Source organism: Pteropus alecto, unplaced genomic scaffold, assembly GCF_000325575.1.
Source record: "Pteropus alecto unplaced genomic scaffold, ASM32557v1 scaffold37, whole genome shotgun sequence".
In the NCBI taxonomy this organism is placed as follows: domain Eukaryota; kingdom Metazoa; phylum Chordata; class Mammalia; order Chiroptera; family Pteropodidae; genus Pteropus; species Pteropus alecto.
The window spans coordinates 848,641-864,222 of NW_006440605.1; the positions used below are offsets into that span (position 1 = coordinate 848,641).

At 41.6% G+C, this 15,582-nt stretch overlaps 1 long non-coding RNA gene and 1 pseudogene across 1 annotated transcript; one reads left to right on the forward strand and one right to left on the reverse strand.

Moving 5' to 3' along the window:
• Nucleotides 1-3,520: 3,520 nt before the first annotated feature.
• LOC112484154 lies at nt 3,521-7,893 on the reverse strand. The gene is made up of 3 exons (XR_003047902.1): nt 7,854-7,893; nt 6,455-6,614; nt 3,521-3,873 (listed from the first exon to the last, which is right to left on the reverse strand). It is a non-coding gene; the product is annotated as an uncharacterized LOC112484154 (long non-coding RNA).
• A 3,786-nt stretch (nt 7,894-11,679) lies between these two features.
• On the forward strand, nt 11,680-11,798 carry LOC112484166 (annotated as a pseudogene).
• The last annotated feature ends 3,784 nt before the right edge of the window (nt 11,799-15,582 follow it).

The following is a 15,582-nucleotide window of genomic DNA, read 5'->3' on the forward strand; positions in this document are numbered from 1 at the left end:
TCGGCCCTCGCCGCAGGGTGGGGCGGGGAGGCTGCAGAGGAGTTGGTGCGTGTGCGTGTGCGTATGCGTGTGTGCGTGTGTGTGTGTGTGTGCGCGCGCGCGCGCACTGGAAAGGATGAGGGACCCTGTGTTTGTGGGTGTGTGTGCTGGTCCAAGTGTGTATCCTTAGATGCTCACCATCTGTGCGGGCTTGTTTTCCTGGCCTGAAGGGCTGTGCGTGGGTGCACCTGTTTCTGATTGTGTATCATGAGCGTACAAGAATGTGTGTATTCGTATCTGTGTGTGCGCCCCTGAATGTATTTGGGTGATGAACGAGTGCGTTTGAGGGTGTCTACGGGTGCATATCTTGGTGTGAATGTAACAGTGCGCATATGTGTGTGTGGGTGTCCATGTTTTCCATGTGCGTTGTGTGTACAAGGATCTGTATTGCGTAGGTGTTGTGTCCTGAGGATATAGGAGTGGTGAGTGTGTGTGTGCGTGTGTCTGTGTTTTGTCAGGGGCTTTGTGAGTATATTTGTGAACACATATATGTACTTGAGTTTTGTACAACGGTGTGACTAATGTCAGTGAAGGAGTATGTGAGAGAAATTGAGAGTGTATTTGTGCAGGAGCGAGACTACTTGTATCTATGTGTGTGGTTGAATGGCTGTCGTTGAGTATAATTGCAAATATCTGCGTGTGTCTTTGTGGTACCAGCAGAATTTGTTCGCGGGTTCCGATTGCATGTAGGTGGGGATGTATTTGTGCCCAAGTGCATTTGTAAATGAGTATTTGAGTGTGGTTTGTGCACGTGTGTGTGTGTATGTGGGGAGTAGTTTTGGAATGTATTTTTATGCATATACATGTATTTGCATAGGAGTGTATTTGTAGGTAACTGCATTTGAGTATATGGTTTCAGCCTAGTGTGACAGGGTGTGTAAACTGTGGAAGTGGGTATAATTGTGTAACATTGTTCATTTCTGATACATATGTGAGAGTGTGAGTGTGCATCTTGTCTAGGAACTGCATATTTCTGTGAGTAAATGTGTTTGTGTGTCATATGAGTGACTGTGTATGTCAGTGTGGAGGAGTGTGTGTGAATATACTTATGTATATGTGTGAAGATATTTGTGTACATGAGTACAATTGTGTGCATGTTACTGGGAATATTTGTAAATGAGCCCCTATTTGTGGATATTTGTTTAATATTTCTTGTGCATTCCATTGTGTTTTTGTGTCAAAATATTTGCTTTGTGCCTCTTACCTCTGTGTAATTGTGAACGCACAAGTGTTTTTCTGTTAGGTCTCTCAGGGCCTGTATGTCTAGATGTGTATCTCCATGTATAGTTGTGTGTGTGTATAATAATTGTACATATGCATTTGGATTTTTATGTTATCTGTTTATATGAGTGTTAACATGTCTCACTTTCTGAGTGTATTTGTGTATGTGAAGCTGGCATTTACATCTGTGTGAATTTGTGGATATTTGCATGGGTCCGTGTGAGTGTGAGTGTAACAAGGTGAACATGTGTGTGCATCTGTTTTCTGAATGTAAATTGAGTATCTGAACATATCTCTTCATGTACAAGTGCATTTGTGGGTGTCTAGTGTGCCTGGTGGTGAATATATGACTGTGGTTGTGTGCGTTGGTATGCATGTGTAAGTAATTGTGTTTTCAGTGGTTTTGCGGCTGTGTATGGGTGTTTGTGAGCATCTAGATGCATTTGTATATCATATATAAGTGAGACTGGGTGGGTGAATTCCACACAAGTGGGTGTGAGTGCGAATTTGTACATGCACAACTACAGAGGGAGTTTTGGTCAACACACATACACGCACACGCACAGAACAATCAGTGTTTTCTTGACTGTATAAAATTTTATGAGATGAGAAAGCACTAGAGCAAGTTAATTGCCTGAGACCCCACCCTACCCGCCCCCCATGGTGATCCCTGAGCCCTTTTTGCAGAAATTCCCTGGTTCCTTTAACATACACAGGTGTGTTTGAGGTTGCGTCTCATGGTCCAGAGTGTGTGACTGGGCAGGGGGTGGGTGCGCCCAAGGGAGGGGAGCTGGGGCGTGGGCCCTCCTGTCTGGATGTGCCCGTGCAGGAGTGGGTGTGGGCACACAAAGGGGCCGGTGTGTATGTATGTGTTTGAACACATGTGTGAATGTGTGCAATGCACGTGCTCCAGATCTTGTCCCAGTCCCCCTGAAAGACCTGGACAAATACTTTCCCCACCGGGCCTTGATTTCTCCATCTGTGGTACTGTTTGAGGGTTAGGGGCTCCTGGCATGGAGAGGTGCCCTGTCATGCCCTGCCCTCCTATGAGCATGGCGTGTCCGGCCAACTCACACTCATGTTTGCTTTTCTTGGGAAGGTTCTCATGACCTCTGTGGACCAAAAAGACAAACACAGGTGAAGGCATTGCTTGCCGCCCGCTGCCATACACTCCTGGGGGGTGCACGCAGGCACAGTTTTCCAGGCCCAGGAGAGAGCCTGCATGCTCACCCCCTCCCCTGTACTGGGCCGCGAGGGCCTGGGGGGCATTTGGAGCAGGAGCTGGGCTAGTACTCCCTCCACTGGGCTCCAGGAGCCTCCTAGGTCCCAGCCCCCACACCAGGCCAACTGGAACGCCTGGCTGGGCTAGACAGCCCCACCCACACACTGGGCTGGAATCAGGTCCCACCTGCCCCTGGGGGCCTGTTCATTGGGCCCAGGCAGCTGCAGACATACTGGCTCCTCTCTGTGCACAGGGTGGCCCCTTCCATTCAGGCCCACCCCAAGTTTTTGCCTCCCACCCCCTCCATAGCTGGGGCCCTCTCCCTGCCTGAGGCCTTCCTTCTGCTCTCATGCCTCCTAACTCTTTAGGCTGTGGTGATTAAGCCGGGGAGGGGATAACTTAAATGGTTTGTAGGTCAAGGGTTCAGGTCTAGATTTGGGGAGTGTATAAACCCCCCCAAAATCAACTGCACAATTCTTCATGTGCATGTGCTTTTCTGTGATCACACTAACAGGTAACAATTTTCGAGGGTGTCATATGCCCAGCACAATCTCATTTAATTCTCGCAACAGCCCTAGCATAATGAGTATTATACCCATTTTACAGATGGGAAAATTGAGGTCAAGAGCTCCGAAGTCACATGGCAAGGAGAATGGAAGGAGGCTTTGAGACATCACCTGGATCAAGCTTTCCACTGCTTAACCTCCATCCTGCCCTTCCCTTCTGAACATAACACCCACGACCCTTAGATGGCAGGTCAGGGTCTCCCCTCTATACTGCCAGTCCACTGTGAGCTGCGATGATAGGATCCAGGGACGGCCACTGGTTTTGCCCTCCTCACCCACACTATGTCCCATGGGGCCCCTCTGAAGTTTGGCCAAGGAGGAAGATTATTATCTGACCCCCAGTGACCTCTAGGAGACACTTCTGATATATTTCAAAATAATTAAACAAACAGACAACATTGTACATGCCAAGGGCTCTCCCTGTCATCATGACACCTGTATTTGGAGGCAATAAACAAATACGTCAAAAAAGATCATTTCAGCAAGAGACAAAGTATTGGGACAATAATACAATAAAGCAAGAGTGCTAGAGATAGCTGAGTAGGGGCTGCTTTGGTTTGGGAGGGGGAGGCTTTTTTGACGAGGGGGAGATAGGGCAGAGACATGAATGCTGAAAAGGAGCAGTCGAAGGAAAAACATTCCAGGCAGAGGGAACTGCAAAAGAAAGGGCGGACACAAGCTGGGTGGGCTCAGGGAAGGTCGCCAGAGCTGGACTATAGCGAGGTGCCTGGAGGAAGATGCTGGAAGGTTTTGCAGTGCTTCTCGAATTCTCTCCAAAAGTCACTTCTTTTTTCCCAGTTCGTTAAATGCGATAAACACGAATGTCTAGGAACATAAAATTGAAAAAGACATGCATAGTGCCAGAGAACAAGGAACAGCTGACCATGACGGGTGCATGTCAAAGGTCCATGAGAAAAAAAAAAAAAAAAACGGTTCATGGGAGCCGACTGAAACATCCATTGATCAATGGCCAAGCCGGAGCACTTTAAGCAACAAAATTAATATAGCATTGGATTATGACCCCAAGAATAAAATAAATATCCATGAGTCCAGACTGATACAAATAAATGATAGAACACATTAACAGATGAAGGACAAGAGACAAACCTGACATGCAGAAGAATTTCAAATATTTTGTCTAAATTCTCCACCCTCAAAGAGGGGTGAAACTGTACTTAGTGATTTCCTTCCAAAAGATACAGTTTGAAAAGAGGGGTGGAAAGAGTAACTTTTCAGTGGAGAAACCTGAAAAATACACTAAGTTACCTGGCTAGGTGATCAAGGTCAACATCAACAGTCATAATTAGATTGACGGCACGTACTCTTGATATAATGTGATGAAAATAGCACTTTGCCTCTGTGATCTTCTTCCCCTCAAACCCATAACCTTAATCTAATCATGAGGGAAAGATCAGAAAAATTCCAATAGGGAGGCACCCTTCGGAGTATCTGATCCATGCGCCTCAGAATTGTCAAGATCATCAAAGACAAGGAAACTGAAGAAACCATCCCAGCCAAGAGCAGCCTGAGGAGACATGACAACTACACATCATGTCACATGGGGCTCTGGACCAGAAAAAAGACTTTCGGGGAAATCTGAATAAAGTCCGTGCTTTAGTTAATACTAATGTATCAATATTGGTTCATTAATTGTAACAAATGTTCCATCCTAGATTAAGATGTTACAAATAAGAGAAACTCTGTGTGTGTGTGTGTGTGTGTGTGTGTGTGTGTGTGTGTGTGTTGGGGGAGGGAGTATATAGAAACTGTACTATCTGTTCAATTTCTCTGTAGATTTAAAACTGTTTTATTAAAAACAAAGAATTTAAAAGATATGCAAAACATGAGCCCAACAGTCATAAAATTATGTCAAGATACTATAAAGTTTCTAAACTCTTATTATTTTTTGTACTCTCTCATCTGGATGGGTGATCTGCGAGTCGGGACCAGTGCCGGCCATCGCTTTGAGTAATTCTAGAACAGGTTCTCTGACAGGTTCTCAGCTCTATTGACATTGGAGAACAGATCATCCTTTGTTGTCCATTACTGGGTGTTTAGCAGCATCCTTGACCTCTACCTACTAGATGCCAGTAGCAACCCCCATCAAATGCGACAACCAGAAATACCTCCAGGCCTCGCCAGCTGTCCCCCAGCAGGCTGAATCACTCTCCCACTGAAAACCACGCCTGCATGCAGGCCACAAAACCAAATCTGGAAACTTGGTCCAGAAAGAGCCGCGCACATCTGTGAGCTTCAGGGCTGCCTTGAGGGGTTTCATATCTCGCAGATGATCCTGCTGGTGTCAGGTGGACCATGGAGGCTTCGCTTGAGAGGCCGTTCCTGAGCACGGCTTTGGGACAGGGAGAATGCAAGGATTCTGAATGCATTTGGGAGAGAGAATTGACAGGACGTGCTGATTGATGGGGGCAGGAGGCAAGGACAGGAAGGGAGGAGTTTGGGAAGAAGCCCAGATCTCAACCTTTCGCAACCAGGTAGATGGTGGTGTCATGTGCTGAGATGGGGACGTGAGATGAGGGGCCAGGTTGGGAGAGGGAGGGGAGGATGATGAGTTTCGTCTTGGACAGGTTGAGTTTCAGGTCCCGGAGGGACCTGAAAGAGAGCAGAACTTCGTAATCTTTTACACATGACAATGAGTGATGCTCCATGTGCCTCTGTGAATGTACGCTAGCCCCAAAAGGGCAACTTGGCCCCTTTCCTCGCTCGCACACAAACACACTGGGACTTGGAAGCCACCAAGATGTCCTTCAGCAGGTGAATGGATATAAAAAAAAAAAAAAAAAAGAGAGAGAGAGAGAAAAGAGAAAACTGTGGGACATACAGACAGTAAGATATTATTCAGCACAAAAAGGAATGAGCTGTCAAGCCTTGAAAAGACATGGAGGAAAGGTAAATGTATGTTACTAAGTGAAAGAAGCCAATCTAAAAAGCCTACATACTGCATGATTCCATCTCTGTGACATTCTGGAAAAGGCAAAACCATGGAGACAGTAAAAGGATCAGTGGTTGCCAGAGGCTGGGGGGCATGGGGGAAGAATAAATAGGCAGAGGGAAAGAGACTTTTAGGGGCATGAAAATACCGTGTTTGATACTATAACAATGAACAAATATTATGATACACTTGTCCAAACCCATAGAATGTACAACGCCAGGGTAAACCCTAATGTAAACTGCGGACTCTGAGTGATAATGATGTGTCGATGTAAGGTCATTAATTGTAACAAATGCCCTACTCTGGTGCAGGATGTTGATAAAGGGGGAGGCAGTGCCTGTGTGTGGGCAGAGGGTATATGGGAAATCTCTGTATTTTCTGCTCATTTTTGCTGTGGATCTAAAACTGCTCTAAAAAAAAATAATCTATTACAAACACACACACCCATGCACGTACTCCGTATTGATGTAGGTCAAGGGAGAGAGATGATCTCAACTGTGCCTTCTCTCCTTTGCTTGTCCTTGATGGGAAGACATTTTCTGTCCACTGCATCCTTTCTTCTCTTTCCTCCCTCTGCTGGGTGGAGGTCTTTGGGTAGACGGAAGTGAGGCAGCGACTCCCCAAATATAAAAGAATGAAGACCAAGGTGACATCGTAGGGGAAAGGGCGAAGGAAGAAGTGCATGAAGAAGGGGCTTCTGGCTGCCCTCCTGATGCTGGCGAAGCCCGTGGGGACTCAACACAGATAAAGGTTCCCATATCATTGCCGTGCCTACTGGCCCTTGCCGACCCCCAGGGCACAGTGAAGGGATGCATGGGAAAAAGCAAGTCACATGCAAATGTCGGAGGCTCCTGATGCTCCAGTCTGCCAAGACCCCATGGCTCAGGAGTCCCTGGGCTGCGGATGGCCTGTGGGAGTCAGGGAGTCGAAGGCCCGTGGAAATGAGACACAGGCTGAAGACAGAGCCCTACAGAGGGAAAACAAAGGAGGGATGGCTGCTGGGAGGTGGGAGTGATCTCCAGGGTTGAATGCCGGACTGGAGGGTCCGTAAGATAAGGAGCAAGCTCTCAGAGTAGACACGGGACATAGTGTTCAAATAGTGACCTTGGGGAAAGCAGTTTCAAGGGTATGTGCTTGGGGAGGCAAGAGGAAGGAAGGGAGTCAGATTGAGAAGGGAGATGAGAGGGAGTCAGCGCATTACCTAAAATCCTCCCTTTGAAACCAATCTGCCTCTTCAGTCTCCCTCCACGCCTTTCTTCTGCTTCTCCCCAAAGCCGTCCCCGCCCCCCACCAATCCCATCCTTCCACCTCCTGGGGGCTTCCCTTTGTATTCCTTTTCTACTTCCTATCTTTCCTCAAAACTCAATTCCTACTGGGGAATTGTAGAATCTTAGAGATGAAGGGAACTGGAAATATCGGCTAGTCCAAACTTTCACCCAGAGTTCAAGCAAGCCCCCTCTATAGCATCTCTGTCTCCCCTCGTCCAGCCCTTCCTTGATTCTTTCCAAAAACAGGAAGCTCACTACTGAGAGAAGCAGCCCCTTCTAGCACTGCTGGCCACGGAGTTACTCCTTGAGCAGAATCATGCATATAGTAGGTGCTCAATTCGTGTTTGTGGAATCTGTTTCTCTGCTCCCCCTCCTTATTTCTCAATGGTTCTACTAAATTATGTATGCTAGACGAGAAGATAATTGTCAAGGTGTAGCAATGTAGGCTTTCATTTAAAATATGGCAAGGCGGTCTTGATGGATGTTCACTACTTTTGTTACACCTACATAAGTAAAACCAGTCACACAAAATCACTAAGCAACTAAAGTGAACAACTCTGTTTTGTTCCTTGGGGGCAAAAACTCACCACTAAGATGGGCTGCCTGTGGCAGATTGTTGAAATCATGGCTTCCGATTTGTTCACATCGGCCTGTCTCCACCCACTTGGGGGTCCCCTCCCACGCTGATTCAGGGCTTAGCTATTTGACTTGTTTGAGCCAGTGGGATAATAGGAAATGCAACAGAAACAGAGCCTCGAGAAGCGTTTGCACACTGGAATAAAAGAGGGAAGATCACTATAGGCCCTTCAGACATTGAAAGGACAATGAGGGAATTTTATGAACAAGTTTGCATTAATAAATTTGACCATTTACGTGGCATAGACAAATTCCTTGAAATGTAAAGTGGCTAAAGTTTACTTAAGAAGAAATAGATAACCTAAATAGTTCTGTGTCTATTTAAGAATGGAATTGGCAATTAAAAACCTTCCCACAAAGAAATCCCGTGCCCGGATTGCTTCGCTGGTGAATACTGATTCTACACATACACTTTCAGAAAATAGAAGAGGGGGGCACACTTCCCAATTCCATCTGTTAGGGTAGCTTTGTCCTGACACCATAACCAGATAAGGACGCTCCAAGAAATGAAAACTGCAAACCAATATCTTCCATGAATACAGACACAAACAGTCCTTAGCCAAATATTAGCACGTAGAGTCCAGCAATATGTAAGAAAGAAAACACATCCTGATCAGGTGGGGTTTATCCCAGGAATGTGTGGTTGGTTCAGAATTTGAAAATCAATCCATCTAGTGTGCCATATCAAGAAATTAGAAAAGAAAAATCAGACGAACATCATCATCTCAATAGATGTAGAAGAATCATTTGACAAAAATCAGCACACATTTATGATATGGCAAAAACCTCTTAGCAAACTACGAATAAAAGGGAATTTCCTCTACCAGATAAAAAGCATCTATGAAAAACTTATGGCTAACACCACGCTTAATGCTGAGACCGAACAAGGCAATGTTGTTTTAACTGCCTCTATTCAACATTGTTTTGGAGGTCCTTGACAGCACGATAAGGCTGGAAGGAAATAAAGAGCACACAGTTTGTAAAAGAAGTTAAACATGATAATCTACGTAGACAAAAAGAAAGAAAATAAGTAAAATGTGACCATCTACATAAAAATCATAAAGAATGTAGAAGAATGCTCCTAGACCTAATGTGAGTTTAGCTAAGTTGTAGGATACGAGGTTGATATATAAAATGAATTCCATCTCTACATACAAATGACAAGCGAAAATTTTAAAAAATCAATACCATTTCAATAACATCAAAAACATGAAATTTAATGAACTATGTGCAACACATCTACATTTAAAACTAGAAAACACTGTTGAGAGAAATCAAAAAAGGCCAAAACAAACATAGAGATGCGCTATGTTCATGGATTAGAAGATTCAATATTGCTAGTATATCGGTTCTCTCTAAAATTAGCTATAGATTAAAAGCAATCCCAATCAAAATTCCAGTATTTTTTTAGAGATAGATGAGCTGACTTCATCAGTTATACAGAAATGCAAAGGATGTAGAATAGCCTAAGCACTTTGAAAAAGAATGAAGTTGGAGGACTTAAACTACCTGATCTCAAGACATTATAAAATTTCAGTAAGCAAAACAATATTACATGGGTATAAGGATAGACATATATCAATGGAATGGATTAAAGGGTCCACATACATGATTAGGTGATCTTTTTTTTTCTTGGAGCAAACCGATTCATGATCAGTGAAAAGTGTCAGAATAACTCAATGAGAAAAGAATAGCCTTTTCGGCAAATTGTAAGGAAACAATTATGTACCTATATGTAAAAAATGAACCTCAACTTTTACCTTATACCATAAAGAAAAGGTAGCTCGAAATAGATCATTAGCCTAAACCTAGAAGTAAAAACTATAAAACTATAAAACTAGATGAGAACAGAAGAGAAAATCCTTGTGCATAGGTTTAGGCCAATATTTCCTAGGTAGGACACAAAAAAATACAAACTGCAGGCTGAGAGAAAATATTCTCAAAACACATATCTGATAAAAGACTTGTATCCAGAATATATTAAAAACTCTTAAAACCAATAATGATAAACAATCCGTTTCTTCCCATCCGAAAAAGATATAAACAAGCACTTTATCGAAGAAGTTATATAAATGCAAATACGTATATGAAAAAATGTTCGATATCATTTGACATCAGAGAAATTCAAATTAAAACTGCATTCCCACTAGAATGGCGCACACACACACACACACACACACACAAAGATTAAATATGACAATACCAAAAGTTGACAAATACGTGGAGCAATGAGCAATTACTCATACATTGCTGCTAGAAATGTGAAATGCTATGGCCACTTTTGAAAATAGTTGAGCAGCTTCTTATAAAGTTAAACATATACCTATCATATGATGCAGCAATTTCACTTTCCCACAGGAATGTAAGGGCAGGGACTATTTTTTTTTTTTCTTATCACCGTAGCCACAGATTACGACATCATACTTGAACATAGTTGGTTGAATAAACATGTTGAATGAATAAAGAAAGCCTGTTTAACTCTTTGATAAAGCTCCAGTTCTATACTCTTACCTAACTCCTAGAAAGAACTTAGGGAATTCAGTTTGAGAAATACTAGTCTAAGCCCATTCAGTGAGACAGTCCCAAAGTGGTCACACAGAGATGGAAACTATGGCAGAATTCATCAGAGTTGAGAGGATCCCTGGATAATAGAGACCACCTTCCAATGGAACTCTAATCACCCAGCTCACCTGCCATACCTGTCAACACACGTTAGACAGGGTCAGCCAATTTAATACCTTTTCCTGATAAAAACTCTTAAATCAAAGCCAACATCATGCTCCAGGTGAATGCCCACAAAAATTAAAAAGAAATGAGAACGGTCAATATCATCTGTCGTATTCATCTTTGTTTCTAGAAGTGCTAGTCAATGCACTGAGGCAGGAATCAGAAGCAACATACAAGTATTGGTGAACACAGACAATTCATCGTTGACATGATTGTGTGCTTAGAAAAGCAACTGAAAATTATTAGAACTAGTAAGTGGGGCCAGTTAAAAATAAAAATAGAACATTCAGCAGCTTTTCTAAATGCCAGAGATAACTGATTATTTGATATGGGCTCATTCACAATAGGAACGAAAATTAAGATAAAATTAACAAGAATTGGGGAGGACACAATATTATGAGAAAAATAAAAGAAGGCTTCAATTAAGTGGAGAATTAAAATCGTTACTGGATGAGTGACTTTATATTACAAAGTTGCTGATATTCTCTGAATTGATTTATAGGTTTAAAATACTTTTGATGAGCTTAGGGAAAGCTATTTGGGAAAGGCCCTGGAAGATGACCTAGACTATATCTGGAAGAATAAACAGACAGGAATATCACAATAAATTTTGGAAAAGAAGAATGAAACCTGTCATTACAATGACAATAATATAAATAGTGTGGTACTATTCTAAGAATAAACAAACATTATAGAAAAGAACAAACTCTAGTTTTAATCTATCTACATATCATTCTTCTTACCTATAAAATGTAACAAAATGCATTAATTATATTTAATAATAATTCATAATAAAGATGGCATTTCAAATTTGAGGAGAAAGGATAACATATTCAATAAATGTAGCTTGAACAATTGGTTGACCATTCAGGAAAATAATTAGCTCAAACCCTATCACACATTATATAAAATAATAAATTCAATATTGATAAAAAATTAATAGTAAAAAATGAAGTAAAAAAAATAAGCCAGTATAAAAACACTTGCCACGTAAGTTACAATGGGTTAATATCTTCGATATATGGCGGACATCTAAAACAGGAAGGGAGGGTCTATGGCCATGCTATCCTGAACAAGCCTGATCCTGTCTGATCTCAAAAGCTAAGCAGGGTCAGACCTGGTTAGTACTTGGATGGGAGACCAACTAGGAAGACCAGGTGCTACAGGTGTTAAAAAATAAAAAAAATAAGGGATTGTAAGCTGACAAGATCCTTGCAATCTGTAAGGTCAACCAAGGGTTGCCTCGCCTAACAAATTTTTAAAAAAATTAAATGAATGAATGAATGAATGAATGAATGAATGAATAAATCATGCTTTAAGGGAGGGAGGGACAAACTATGGCTCATAGACCAAAACTGGCCCGCCAGTTGTTTTTGTGTGGCCTGCAAGCTAAGAATGAGTCTGACATTTTAAAACAATTTTTAAAAATCAAAAGAAGAATATTTGACAGTACCCAAAAATTATATGAAATTCAGATTTCACACATAAAGTTCTGTGGGAGCATGGCCGCACCCACTCATTTACATATTGTCGGGCTGCCTTAAGTTACAGTGGCAGAGTCGAGTGATTGTGACACAAACTATGTGGTCTGCAAAGCCAAAAATATTGACTAACTGACCCTCTGCAGAAAAAGTTGAGAAAACATTAATGTTAGAGAAATGATGAACTCAGAGCCTCAAGCCATTCTGCCTTGAGTTTCAACTCTGAGCTTCTTGTTCAAAAATTTAGGCCATTGACCAAGTCGCTTCAGCATTCTGTGCCTCACTTTACCTGTAAAGAGCAAAGTAGGATCGTTGCAAGGAATAAATGAAAAGCATAAAACGAGAGTAAAGCCTGACATACAATAATCCTCCTGCATAGACGTGAGCTACTCTGTTTTCAATTATATCAACAGATGTTTTTAAATTGTGATCCTGCCTGGTATTTTCAACTGTCCTATGAAGCAAGGCTTCGCATCCACTCCTGGGGATGTGTAACCCCTTTTCCAGGGCAATTTGGCAAAATGTATCAAGACCTATAATAAAATCACTTATTTTTGATCCAGCATTTCCATATCTGAGATTTTTTCTAAGAACATAAGCAGAGGAACAACGAATATGTGTTTGTCCATTTATTTATTCAGTAATGAATTGGGAGTAACATAAAGAAATCATCGGAGAGGCACACGAAAATTAGCATACGAGGACATTCGTGCCAATTTTATTTCAAATGGTGAACAGTTGGAAACACCTAAATACCCAGCTGGGAAGAACTGGATAAATAATTATGCAGCCTACTGTTGAATTGTATGCCTGAAACTTACTAGATTTTATTAGCCAATGTCGCCATGATAAAATAAATAAGTAAAGAAATATAAAAAATAATTATTCAGCCATGGGAGAGAGGGGGAGGAGTCATGCTTTAAAGGAATATTTAACAAGGCATTTTCTGGGGCTTTAAGAAATATCTGTTTAATACAATCTTATTGTAAAAGGCTCAAATGACAGAAAAGTAAAAATACAAAAATTCTCCTGAAACTCTCACCCTGCCAATTCTTCTCAAGAGGGAGACGCTGTCAACTGTTTGGAATGGACTTCCAGGGCGCCTTCTGCGTGTGCATACTTGTGTATCACCCGTGTTCTTTAGCATAACTGCAACCACACTGTACGCAGTGTTCCCTGGCTTCCTCTCTCATGCAGCAATGTACCTAGGGACTTTTCCATGTCAGGAAATGCAGGTCTGTCTCAAGATTTTAAATGGGTGCAGTGTTCCCACAGCATGCCGTGCCCTAATTTGTCTAACTATGCCCCTATTGTCAGTCATGGAGACTGTTTTTCATGTTTCAATTTTACAAGAAATGGCATCATTGCAAGCCAGGCTGAGATGAGCATGCATCTTTAGGCACCAATATTAACAGGATCAATTGTTAGATGTGGAAAGGTCAGGTCAAAGGTGATGTGCTTTAAATATTTTGTTTAATCACAGTCAAATTCCCTTCTAAAAATTTTTAAAATAATTTATACTTCCCTCGCCCAACAGTACGGCAATGTTTATTATCATTCGTTCAATTTTTATTATCATTCTGTTAAGATTTCACCTTCTTAATATTTTTAATGTTTGCCAAATTAAAGAACGAGAACTATAGGCTTAGGGATAGGGAATAAAAAGAGAAAAAAAGAAGAAAAGAGAAAAAAAATTTTAAAAGAAAGAAAACTAAAGTTTGATTACGAGGAAGGTTAAGCACATGGTCGCTATTTATTTTTTGCTGTTTATAGTTCTACTTTATATATTCTTTATATTTTCTACTGTTTACATCTACTGCGAGCATCAACTTGGACTACATAAAGAGGCAAAATGATGCAGGGCTTAGGAGTATGGGCCCTGGGGCCAAGCGGGTTTACTTGAAGCTCTGATGCTTACTGGCTGTGTGACCTTGGCAAGTTATTTAACCTCTCTGTGTCTGTTTCTCATCTGCAAAATGAAGATAGTAATAGTATGTATCTCATAGGGTTGAGGATTAAATTACTTTGTATATATGAAGCACCTAGAGCCTGGTATGCAGTAAGCATTTGATAAACATTAGCAATTTATCGACTTTTTGCCTATAATTTATGTTGCAAATATTTCTTTCCAGGTTGTTACTTTGTTGGTCTTTTGTTTCTGTCATGTCATAAGATCTGTTTATCTTTTCTTTCGTGGCTTTAAGTATCAATAAAAACGAAACCAGGCATTTAAACTGAACACAGAGTAAGAAACTGGGAAAAGAGAAGAAAATATTAACAGTGCTTGTATCTGGGCAGTGAAATTTGTTTTCTTTTTTTATACTCTGTGTTTTCCAAATGTCCTAACGAATTTATATCATGAATATATATTTCCAAATGAACACATATTACCTTTATTTTTATGCTTTGTTTTTAAATTTTAAGCACACCGGTAATTATTTAATAATGAGAAAAAGCACTATCAACACCCCAATAAATGTTGTTTACCCTAAAGAACAAAATAAGCGAGGAGTTAGCCAACTGCTCTGGGCTTAATCCTCAAGAGCCATGGAGGGGAGCTCCACCCTTGAGCGCCCCACTCCTGGGGCCAGGCCCCAAACATCACAGCAGGATCGCCCCCTTGTGGCAGAGACACAAGAAGCTGATCCGGGAAGGTGTGTGTGCGCGCGTATGCACACATGTCTCCTCCTGTAAGGAGCTCTGTTTCATTTTATTTAAATCACAAAGCAACTCTTTTAGCTGGGGACTAAAATTGTGTAAAAGACACAGATGAGAAATCTGACTAGCTGACCAGGGCAGAATCCCCTCGCTCTGAGAAAAGTCCAGGTCCCTATTTTTAATCACTGAGCACTCTGCTCCCAAAGGTCCCCTGCCTGTCTGTGCATTTAATTCACATACCATATAATTCACCCATTGAAAGTGTACAAGTCAGTGGGCTTGCAGAGTAGTGCAACCATCACCACTATCAGTTTGAGAACATTTCCATCACAGGATGTGGAGAAAATGGAACCTTTGTGCACTCTTGGTGGGATTGAAAATTGGTGCAGCTGCCATGGGAAACAGTATGGAGGTTTCTCAACAAAGTTAAACATAAAACTACCACACGATGCAGCTATCCCACTTCTGGGTATATATCCAAAGGAAATGAAATCTTTATCTCAAAGAGAGATCTGCACCCCCATGTTCATTGCAGCGTCATTCACAAGACAATCATGGGAATAACCTAAATGGCCATTGATGGATGAACAGATAAAGAAGCTGTGGTATCTCTATACAATGGAATACGATTCCGCCTTTAAAAAGAATACTGTCATTTGCAACAACATGCATCAACCTGACATTATACTAAGTGAAATAAGCCAGAGAAAGACAAATACTGTATGTTGTCACTTATATGTGGAATCTAAAAAGAAAAAAAGTCAAACACATAGAATCAGAAAATATAATGGTGGCTGCCAGGGGCTGGGGAGGC